Below are 10,809 nucleotides of genomic sequence, written 5' to 3' on the forward strand. Positions count from 1 at the left end.
AAAGTTGAGCCCATTTTACCCTTGTCTTTTACTTTAACACATCATTAACTCTAAGCGAAAAACAATAATGTCCTTAATTTGAATCCTTGGTTAGTTTAGACTAGTGAAAGTGTTCATGATTTAAGTGTGGGAAAATTGGGATTGAAAACATTTGGTTTGAGAATTGGGTGTTGTATATTCTTGAGAAAATGTGAAAAAGAATGTTGATGACATGTTTATGCATTTAATATCTTAATCATACGCATTGAGAAAAACAAAAAAAAATAAATACAAAGAATAAAAAGAAAAAAAAAAGAAAAAGAGCAAATAAATAAAAAAGGGGACAAAATGCCCCAAAGTAAATTATGAAAGCAATGCATATGAGTTACTAAAATTGGGATGCATGAATATGTGGCAAAACATAGTTAATGGGTAGTTAGGCTTTATATTATAATTACATGGATTGTCATAAGTTAGGTGGTAAGTTTAGGTTAATTAAGGATTCAGATTTTAGTCCACTTGACCAAATACAATCCTACCTTGACCCTAACCCCATTACAACCCTTAAAAGACCTCTTGATATGTGTATCTGTACATTAATTCTTGGTTGATTGGTAGAAGAAGAGCAAACTTTAGAAAGCAAGATTAGTAGAGAATTGAGAGAATCGAACCTTAAACACTTGAGTGATTAGAGTGTATACACTTCCGGTAAGGGTTCGATGCTCGATTCTTTGTTCCCGACTTTCGTGAGCTATTTTCTTTTATAAGTTTATTTGTACTTCATTTTTATGATTTGAATTAGTGAAATCCAGTTTATATTTGTTCTTGGAAGATTGATTTACTTTTAACCAAGTAGGCAATAGCATTTTACATTTAGTTGCATTCATATAGATAGGTTGCATTTCATACATCCTACCATTTTGCCTTCACTCTCTTATAGTCTCTCCTGAGATTAGCATGAGGACATGCTAATGTTTAAATGTGGAGAGATTTGATGCACCACTAATTCGTGGTAAATCTTGTGCTTAATATTCTCACATTTATTCACAGAATCTGCATGTTTTACACTTTCCTTCCTGATTTTGTGCTATGATTGAAAACATACTTCTTTGGCCTTTAGTTCACTATTTTTAATCCTCTCTTAATACCATTCGATGCCGTGATCTGTGTGGTAAGTGTTTTCAGGCTATATAGGGCAGGAATAGCTTAGAGGATGGAGAGGAGGCTTGAAAAAAATGGAAGGAACACAAGAAACAAAGGAGATAGCCAGCGAGAATCAACGCGAACGCATGACTCACGCGTGCGCGTGACTTGAAGATTTTCACAGCGACGCGTGCACGTACCTGACGCGTGTGCGGGACTTGGAGACTTGCACATCGACGCGTACGCGTCAGCGTGCAGAAAGTGCAAAAAGCGCTGGGGGCAATTTCTAGGCTCCATTTTGACCCAGTTTTTGGCCCAGAAAATACAGATTAGAGGCTGCAGTGTGGAGGAATCGGAGACACTTCTCATTCACAATTTAGGTTTAGAGATGTAGTTTTCCAGAGAGAGAGGCTCTCTCCTCTCTCTAGGTTTTAAGATTCTTAGGTTTAGCTATTTTCAATTTTAGATTTCTACTCTATTTCAATTTAGTTTCTCTTCTACTTTTATTTATTCTAGCATTCTAGTTTATCTATTTCCTTTGTTGATTACTTTATGTTGCCAATTTAGCTTATGAACTCCATGTTAGATTTGGTTTTCTATTTAATGCAATTTGAGGTATTTCATATTTATGGTTGCTTTCTTCAATTTATGTTATTAATGCTCTCAATTGGTTGTTTGGATTTTATTCTCTCTTGTTGCTTTTCTATGCTTTTGTGTTGTGCCTTCCAAGTGTTTGATAAAATGCTTGGTTGGATTCTAGAGTAGACTTTTATCCTTTTTGGCCTTGGTTGAGTAATTGATGACACTTGAGTTATCAAACTCCTTTGTTGATTGATAATTAAAAGTTGTTAATTGATTTGAATTTCACTAAAGCTAGTCTTTCCTTAGGAGTTGACTAGACTTGAGGAACCAAATTGATTCGTCCACTTGACTTTCCTTCAAAATTAGAGGGTTAACTGAGTGGGAGTAATGAACAATTCTCATCACAATTGATAAGGATAGCTAGGATAGGGGACTTCCAGTTCTCACACCTTGCCAAGAGCTTTTCTATTTATTAGTTTATTCCTTTTGCAATTTACAATTCTTGTTTTCTATCCAAAATCCCAAAACACACTTTTCCATAACCAATTAAAAGCACACTTCCCTGCAATTCCTTGAGAGACGACCCGAAGTTTAAATACTTCGGTTATCAATTTTATTAAGGGTTTGTTACTTGTGACAACCAAACTTTTGTATGAAAGAATTCCATGTCGGTCTAGAAGCTATACTTTTAACGAGAACATATTTGCGAATTCTAGACCACGCAAGGAATTCGCTCATCAGTCATCAACAACAAATGTCGTGTTCAAATAAGTTTGTAATAATATTAGGTAAGAATAATATTATTTTCATTTTAATAGCATGTTATGATTTACACAAGTGTACAAATATTTACTGCAGATATAACTAATTTATCTATAACTCTGTTTTCATATTTGAGATAAAATGTGTAACAGGGAGCACAACATCATATGCAATAGCTTTTCTAATGAAATTAGTAAGATACTAGGTTGTCGATAATTTTTTATTAGCCTTTTGATATAAAATTTAGAGTAAAATTGACATGCTATTATTACAGTTATATATGTTTTTATTTTTTCATGGCTCCCTCCTTATGGTTCAAGAATATTATAGACTTCAAACTCTTCTATTTGTATTTTACTTTGAATAAAGATAAAATAACATATTCATTACGTTTATTATATAATGATGATGATAGTGTTATACTAAATTCAAAAATTTATAATTATAAAATATTATTTTCGATTTAACATGTCGAATTTAAATATAAGCCCGTACATCGCACGGGTTTAACACTAGTATATTTGATATTAAAGTCAAATTTTGACTCGGGCAAGTGAAAAAAAAATGAATAAGAAAAAATTATTTAAAAAAAAGTTAGTAGAAATTAATTATGGAAAAATTAAAGTACGTTTCATTTGTGTTTTCTTTTTTTGTTTTATTTTTAGAATTTTCTGTTTTTAGAATTTCTTTATATAAAAAAAGAGAAAATTATGAAAATAATAAAATTATTTTTTGTTTTTATTTCTTGATTTTTTCTTTACAAAATTAAAAAAAGCTAAAAATAAAAATAAGACCAAATGTACTCTTAATTTTCTATCCTTTTTCTATGAAAAATACTAGAAAGCTTTAATGTAAAGAAAAATATCTTGACTAATATTAATTTAAATATAAAACAAAACTAAAAAATATTAATCACCTAACATTTTTATTACTTATTGTATTATTTATAGTACATTTGTCCTATTAAACTCTATTCCTTATCTTGATTGAAAAAATTAGTAATTTTACCCATAATAACATTACGAAAATATAAATCTTTTAAAATTACGTTAACTTTGTCTTGACGTTATATATTATGGCACACAAAATTTATAAAATTAAATTATTTTTATAAAAAGATCGTAGGAGACAAAAGTCTCTGTGAGTTAAGAAAACCAGGGTTTTCGTAAATAAAAAAAATTAAATGATAAGATTTTAGTTATTATTTTCATGTGAAAGAGTTTAACTTTTTACTAATAATTAATTTTAGAGGAATTCTCCACGTACAAGCATTTTTCCATACAAGTCATACAAGTCATTTATTTTTTCTTCTTTTTCTTTCTCCATGCCTCATCTTTTACTTCTCCTTCTTCTTCTTTTTCCGTGCCTCTTCTTCGTTTTTGAAGTGTTTCATCTTCATCGTCGTGTTTCTCCTCGTTCTTCTTTTGATTTTGCAACATTATGTATTTTTTTCTTCTTTGTTTGATTTTTTCCTCCCAAAAAGAATTATGAGAATATGAAATAAGAAAATGAAGAAGAAGAAGAAGCAGCAAAAGATGAGGAGGAGAAAGAGGAAGAGTTCTGAATTATACATAAGGTGTACTTCAACGAATTTTGGGTGTATTTTTTAAATCCTTTGGGTGTATTTTTGTAATCCTTTGGGTGTATTCTTGTAACCGTTTGGGTGTATTTCTGTAATCAGTTGGGTGTATTTCTGTAATTATTTGGGTGTATTTTTGAAGTTCCATTATCTTCAAAATGATTTCAAAACTTGATTTCAAAAATCATGAAAATCGAAAAAAAACGAAGCAAGAATACCAATAAAACAACGAATGAAAAGGCAAAGAGAGAAGGTATGAAGGAGATCGAACAAATTTGACAAGAAACTCATTTTCATGGAGGAAGAAGAAGAAAAGTAGGAGAAGAAGAAGAAGAAAAAGAAGGAAGAGGAGGAGGATAAGGAAGAACGCGAAGCACGCCATGAAAATCGTATATGGGCCAGCGTGCTTTTTGTTAAGTTTCTCCCAACTTGTATGACTTGTAAATCAAATGACTTGTATGTGTAGCACTCCTCTTAATTTTAAAATTCGTTATAAAAAATTTGAAAAACTTTAACGTGTACACTATTATATTTGATTAGGTGTTACGTCTGTTACACAAATAGAAATAATTAATTTTTATACTTGGTGTTTAAAAATATTTTCTCTCTCTATGTATATAAAATATAATTAGATATTAGTATGAAAAAAATATATCGATAATTATAAAATTAACTCAAAATATTTTTTTTTAAATAATTGAATCTTGATTCTAACTTTTAATTACAACATTAATATTCTCTTTAAATTATATTTAATAAATATTTGAAGAAAGAGAAGTGAAAATATAGATTAGAAAGATAAGTAGTAAAAATTTGAAACTAAATTATTATTATTATTATTATATTATTATTATTATTATTATTATTATTATTATTATTATTATTATTATTATTATTATTATTCTTTGGCCAATGAGTTATAACTCAAATGGCATAGTCTCCTCAAACTCATATAAAAGGTTGTGGGTTTGAATCTCCCTATCTTTGGTAAAAAAAATTAATATTTTTATTTAAATTATATTATTTTGTTAATTTTATTTTTTATAGAACAGAAAGATAGAAAAAATAGAAAGAGAGAGAAAAATAAAAAGAAGAATGAGAGGAAAAGTTTGCTAATTTTGGAAGAAAAAATTTTATTTTAATTGTAATGAAAAATAATTGGTGACACATTTTAATTTGTCAAATTACTAAGATAAAATATAAAATATAAATTATATATAAAGTGAGAAAGGTAAAGAGAAATAGAAAAAGGGAGAGAGATAGATAAAAGAATGTAGAAAGAGAATTTATTAATTTTAGAAAAAAATATTTCCTTTCAATTTTAATAAGAGAGTGTCATGTGAAATATTTTGGTTATTAAATTAGTTATTAATATATAATATATAATATATAATATAACTATTTCAATTTCAATTTCAATATTTCAATTTTAGTTTTAATTTGATTTAAATGCAATTAGAAAATATTATGTTACCTATTTTAATTTTTAAATTTATAATTAGTCATTGATAAAGAGTGACGGAACTCAAACAAAATTATTGCGGGAGAGAGCAAAATATTTTAAAATAAAATTATATAATATTATTTGTATTGATTATTTTTAAGATTGTTACTAATATGATAAAAATAAATAAAAAAAGTTATGATTATAAAAAAATCAGAATATTATAAGGCGTAAAATATATAAAAAATTTAGTTAGAGCTTAGAATAATAAATATTAAAAATTATAATATTTATTAAATATTTGAATATATTTTTTTAAAAAAATTCAATTAAAAAATTAATGAAATATAAAATAAATACTAAATTTAATATATAAAATGTTATCCAATTTATTAAAGACTTGTAAATTTTTTATTAGTTTATATAAATATAATTAAATTAATATTTATTTAATTATTTTTATGTTTTGTCTAATGTTTAAAAAATTAAATTTAGAAAACCAATAAAATCTAAAATAACACTAACTTACATTAAAAAAACTAAATAAATAAGGCTGTAGTTGTATGAAAATAGTGGATAATAATAAAATTGTGTTAATATCAAATATGAGTTTGTTAAGTTATAAGTTCATTCCAACTTTGTCCATTATTAGTTCAACATACATGTTAAATTTAAAATAAAAATAGGTTGAATGAATAAAAAAATATAATGCTAACTGATGAGCGGATAATTTATACGTTTTTTGGCATTGTTTTTAGGTAGTTTCTAGTAGGATCTAGCTACTTTTAGGGATATTTTCATTAGTTTTTATGCAAAATTTACATTTCTGGACTTTACTATGAGTTTGTGTGTTTTTCTGTGATTTCAGATATTTTCTGGCTGAAATTGAGGGACCTGAGCAAAACTCTGATTTAGGATGACAAAGGACTGCTAATGCTGTTGGATTCTAACCTCCCTACACTCGAAATAGATTTTTTGGAGCTACAAAACTTCAAATGGCGCGCTCTCAACTGCGTTGGAAAGTAGACATCCAGGGCTTTTCAGCAATATATAATGGTCCATACTTTGTTTGAGCTTAGATGACGCAAACTGGCGTTCAATGCCAGTTCTATGCTGCATTCTGGAGTAAAACGCTAGAAACACGTCACAAACCAGAGTTAAACGCCAAAAACACGTTACAACTTGGTGTTTAACTCCAAAAGAAGCCTCTGCACGTGTAAATCTCAAGCTCAACCCAAGCACACACCAAAGTGGGCCCCGAAAGTGGATTTTTGTATTTAGACTTATTTTTGTAAACCCTAGTAACTAGTCTAGTATAAATAGGACATTTTACTATTGTATTAGACATCTTGGTATCTATCTTTGGACGTTTAGTTCTTAGACTTTGGGGCTGGCCATTTGGCCATGCCTGAACCTTGATCACTTATGTATTTTCAACGGTGGAGTTTCTACACACCATAGATTAAGGTGTGGAGCTCTGCTGTACCTCGAGAATTAATGCAATTACTATTGTTCTTCTATTCGATTCAAGCTTAGTCTTATTCTAAGATATTCGATGCACTTCAACCTGATGGATGTGATGATCCGTGACACTCATCATCGTCCATCCTTATGAACGCATGCTTAACAATCACTTCCGTTTTACCTTAGACCGAGCGTGTATCTCTTGGATTCCTTAATCAAAATCTTCGTGGTATAAGCTAGAACCCCTTTGGTGGCCATTCCTGAAAATCCAGAAAGTCTAAACCTTATCTGTGGTATTCCGAGTAGGATTCAGGGATTGAATGACTGTGACGAGCTTCAAACTCGCGATTGTTGGGCGTGGTGACAGACGCAAAAGAATAAGTGTGATTGATCGACCCTTACTCACGTAAGGTATTACTTGGACGACCCACTGCACTTGCTGGTTAGTTATGCGAAGTTGTGGCAAAGTGTGATTCACGTTTGAGAGCTCCAAGTCTTTGGCGCCATTGTTGATGATCACAATTTACGCGCACAAAGTTTTTGGCGCCATTGCCGGGGATTGTTTGACTTTGGACAACTGACGGTTCATCTTGTTGCTCAGATCAGGTAATTTTCTTTTCAAAAAGTTTTCAAAAATCTTTCAAAATTTTTTTCTTTGTTTGCGTTTTTCCAAATATAATTTTCGAAAAAATTTTTATAAAATTATAAAAATAAAAAATATTTTGTGTTTCTTGTTTGAGTCTAGTGTCAATTTTTAAGTTTGGTGTCAATTGCATGTTTTAAAAATCGTTGCATTTTTCGAAAATTTATGCATGTGTTCTTCATGATCTTCAAGTTGTTCTTGACAAGTCTTCTTGTATGATCTTTAAATTTTTTTGTTTTGTGTTTTTTGTTATTTTTCATATGCATTTTTGCATTCATAGTGTCTAAGCATTAAAAATTTCTAAGTTTAGTGTCTTGCATGATTTTCTTTTCTTGAAAATTTTCAAAAATAAGTCTTGATGTTCATCTTGATCCTCAAAGTGTTCTTGGTGTTCATCTTGACATTCATAGTGTTCTTGCATGCATCATTGGTTTTGATCCATAATTTTTATATTTTGGGTCATATTTGTGTTTTTCACTCTCATCATTAAAAATTCAAAAATAAAAAATATCTTTTTCCTTATTTCTCTCATAAATTTCGAAATCTTTGGGTTGACTTAGTCAAAAATTTTTAAAATAAGTTGTTTCTTGTAAGTCAAGTCAAGATTTCAATTTTTAAAAAAATCTTATCTTTCCGAAATCTTTTTCAAAAATCAAATCTTTTTCATTTTTCTTTTATGATTTTCGAAAATTTGAAAATATTTTTCAAAATATTTTCTTATTTTTATTTGATAATTTTCAAAAACTTTACTAACAATTAATGTGATTGATTTAAAAATTTGAAGTTTGTTACTTTCTTGTTAAGAAAGGTTCAATCTTTAAATTCTAGAATCATATCTTTTAGTTTTTTGTTAGTCAAGTAATCAAATTTTAATTTTGAAAATCAAATCTTTTCCAAAATATCTTTTTCAATCATATCTTTTTCAAAATTGATTTCAAAAATCTTTTCTAACTTCCTATCTTTTCAAAATTGAATTTCAAAGCTTTTTCAACTAACTAATTGACTTTTTGTTTGTTTCTTATCTTTTTCAAAACCACCTAACTACTTTTCTCTCTCTAATTAACGAAAATTCCTCACTCTTTTTCAAAATTCTTTTAATTAACTAATTGTTTCAAATTTTAATTTTATTTTTATTTATTCTCTGAATTTTCGAAAATCACTAACTATTTCTTCAAAAACAATTTTCGAATTTCTCTCTCCCTCATCTTCTTCTATTTATTTTTTTAATTACTAACACTCTTCTCTTCATCTTAAAAATTCGAACCCTCTCATCTCCTCTGTGTTCGAATTTTTTTCATCCCTCTTCTACTCTTCTATTCTTCTACTCACATAAAGGAATCTCTCTACTGTGGTAAAGAGGATCCCTATTATTATTTTCTGTTCCCTTCTTTTTCATATGAGCAGGAGCAAGGACAAGAATATTCTTGTTGAAGCAGATCCTGAACCTGAAAGGACTCTGAAGAGAAAACTAAGAGAAGCTAAATTACAACAATCCAGAGACAACCTTACAGAAATTTTTGAAAAAGAAGAGGAGATGGAAGCCGAAAATAATGACAACAACAATAATGCAAGGAGGATGCTTGGTGATTATACTACACCTACTTCTAACTTTTATGGAAGAAGCATCTCAATCCCTGCCATTGGAGCAAACAATTTTGAGCTGAAGCCTCAACTAGTTGCTCTAATGCAACAGAACTGCAGGTTCCATGGACTTCCATCAGAAGATCCCTATCAGTTTTTAACTGAATTCTTGCAGATCTGTGAGACTGTTAAGACTAATGGAGTAGATCCTGAAGTCTACAGGCTCATGCTTTTTCCTTTTGCTGTAAGAGACAGAGCTAGAACATGGTTGGACTCACAACCTAAAGATAGCCTGGACTCTTGGGATAAGCTGGTCACGGCCTTCTTGGCTAAGTTCTTTCCTCCTCAAAAGCTGAGCAAGCTTAGAGTGGATGTTTAGATCTTCAAGCAAAAAGATGGTGAATCCCTCTATGAAGCTTGGAAAAGATACAAACGGTTGACCAAAAAGTGTCCTACTGACATGCTTTCAGAGTGGACCATTTTGGATATATTCTATTATGGTCTATCTGAGTTCTCTAAGATGTCACTGGACCATTCTGTAGGTGGATCCATTCACCTAAAGAAAATTCCTGCAGAAGCTCAAGAACTCATTGACATAACCAATTCATGTACACCTTTGAGAGGAATCCTGTGAGTAATGGGATGCCTCAGAAGAGGGGAGTTCTTGAAATTGATTATCTGAATGCCATATTGGCTCAAAACAAAATGTTGACTCAGCAAGTCAACATGATTTCTCAGAGTCTGAATGGATGGCAAAATGCATCCAACAGTACTAAAGAGGCATCTTCTGAAGAAGAAGCTTATGATCCTAAGAACCCTGCAATGGCAGAGGTGAATTACATGGGTGAACCCCATGGGAACACCTATAATTCCTCATGGAGAAATCATCCAAACTTCTCATGGAAGGATCAACAAAAGCCCCAACAAGACTTTAATAATAGTGGAAGAAAGAAGCTCAGCAATAGCAAGCCTTTTCCATCATCTTCTCAGCAAAAGACAGAGAATTCTGAGTAGAGTCCCTCTAGCTTAGCAAACATAGTCTCTGATCTATCTAAGGCCACTTTAAGTTTCATGAGTGAAACAAGGTCCTCCATTAGAAATTTGGAGGCACAAGTGGGCCAGCTGAGTAAGAAAATCACTGAAACTCCTCCTAGTACTCTCCCAAGCAATACAGAAGAGAATCTAAAAAGAGAGTGCAAGGCCATTGATATTATCAATATGGCCGAATCCAAAGATGAAGGAGAGGACGTGAATCCCAATGAAGAAGACCTCATGGGACGTCCTCCAAACAAAAAGGAGTTCCAAACTGAGGAACCTAAGGAATCTGAGGCTCACCTAGAGACCATAGAGATTCCATTAAACCTTATTTTACCATTCATGAGCTCTGAGAACTATTCTTCCTCTGAAGAGGATGAAGATATAACTGAAGAGCAAGTTGCTCAATATCTAGGAGCCATCATGAAGTTGAATGCCAAGTTGTTTGGTAATGAGACTTGGAAAGGTGAACCTCCCTTGCTCATTAGTGAACTAGATACATGGGTTCAGCAAACTTTACCTCAAAAGAAACAAGATCCTGGAATTTGATCATGTACCCTTTAATTGGAATTAATTGACCAAGGAATTGGCAGTTAA

The 10,809-nt window shown here is 30.6% G+C and overlaps 1 non-coding gene across 1 annotated transcript; it reads right to left on the bottom strand.

Moving 5' to 3' along the window:
• Nucleotides 1-9,535: 9,535 nt before the first annotated feature.
• LOC130952125 (small nucleolar RNA R71) lies at nucleotides 9,536-9,643 on the bottom strand. Its single transcript, XR_009074305.1, has one exon. It is a non-coding gene; the product is annotated as a small nucleolar RNA R71 (small nucleolar RNA).
• Nucleotides 9,644-10,809: the final 1,166 nt, after the last annotated feature.

Source organism: Arachis stenosperma, chromosome 9 (assembly GCF_014773155.1).
Source record: "Arachis stenosperma cultivar V10309 chromosome 9, arast.V10309.gnm1.PFL2, whole genome shotgun sequence".
NCBI classification, from domain to species: Eukaryota; Viridiplantae; Streptophyta; class Magnoliopsida; order Fabales; family Fabaceae; genus Arachis; species Arachis stenosperma.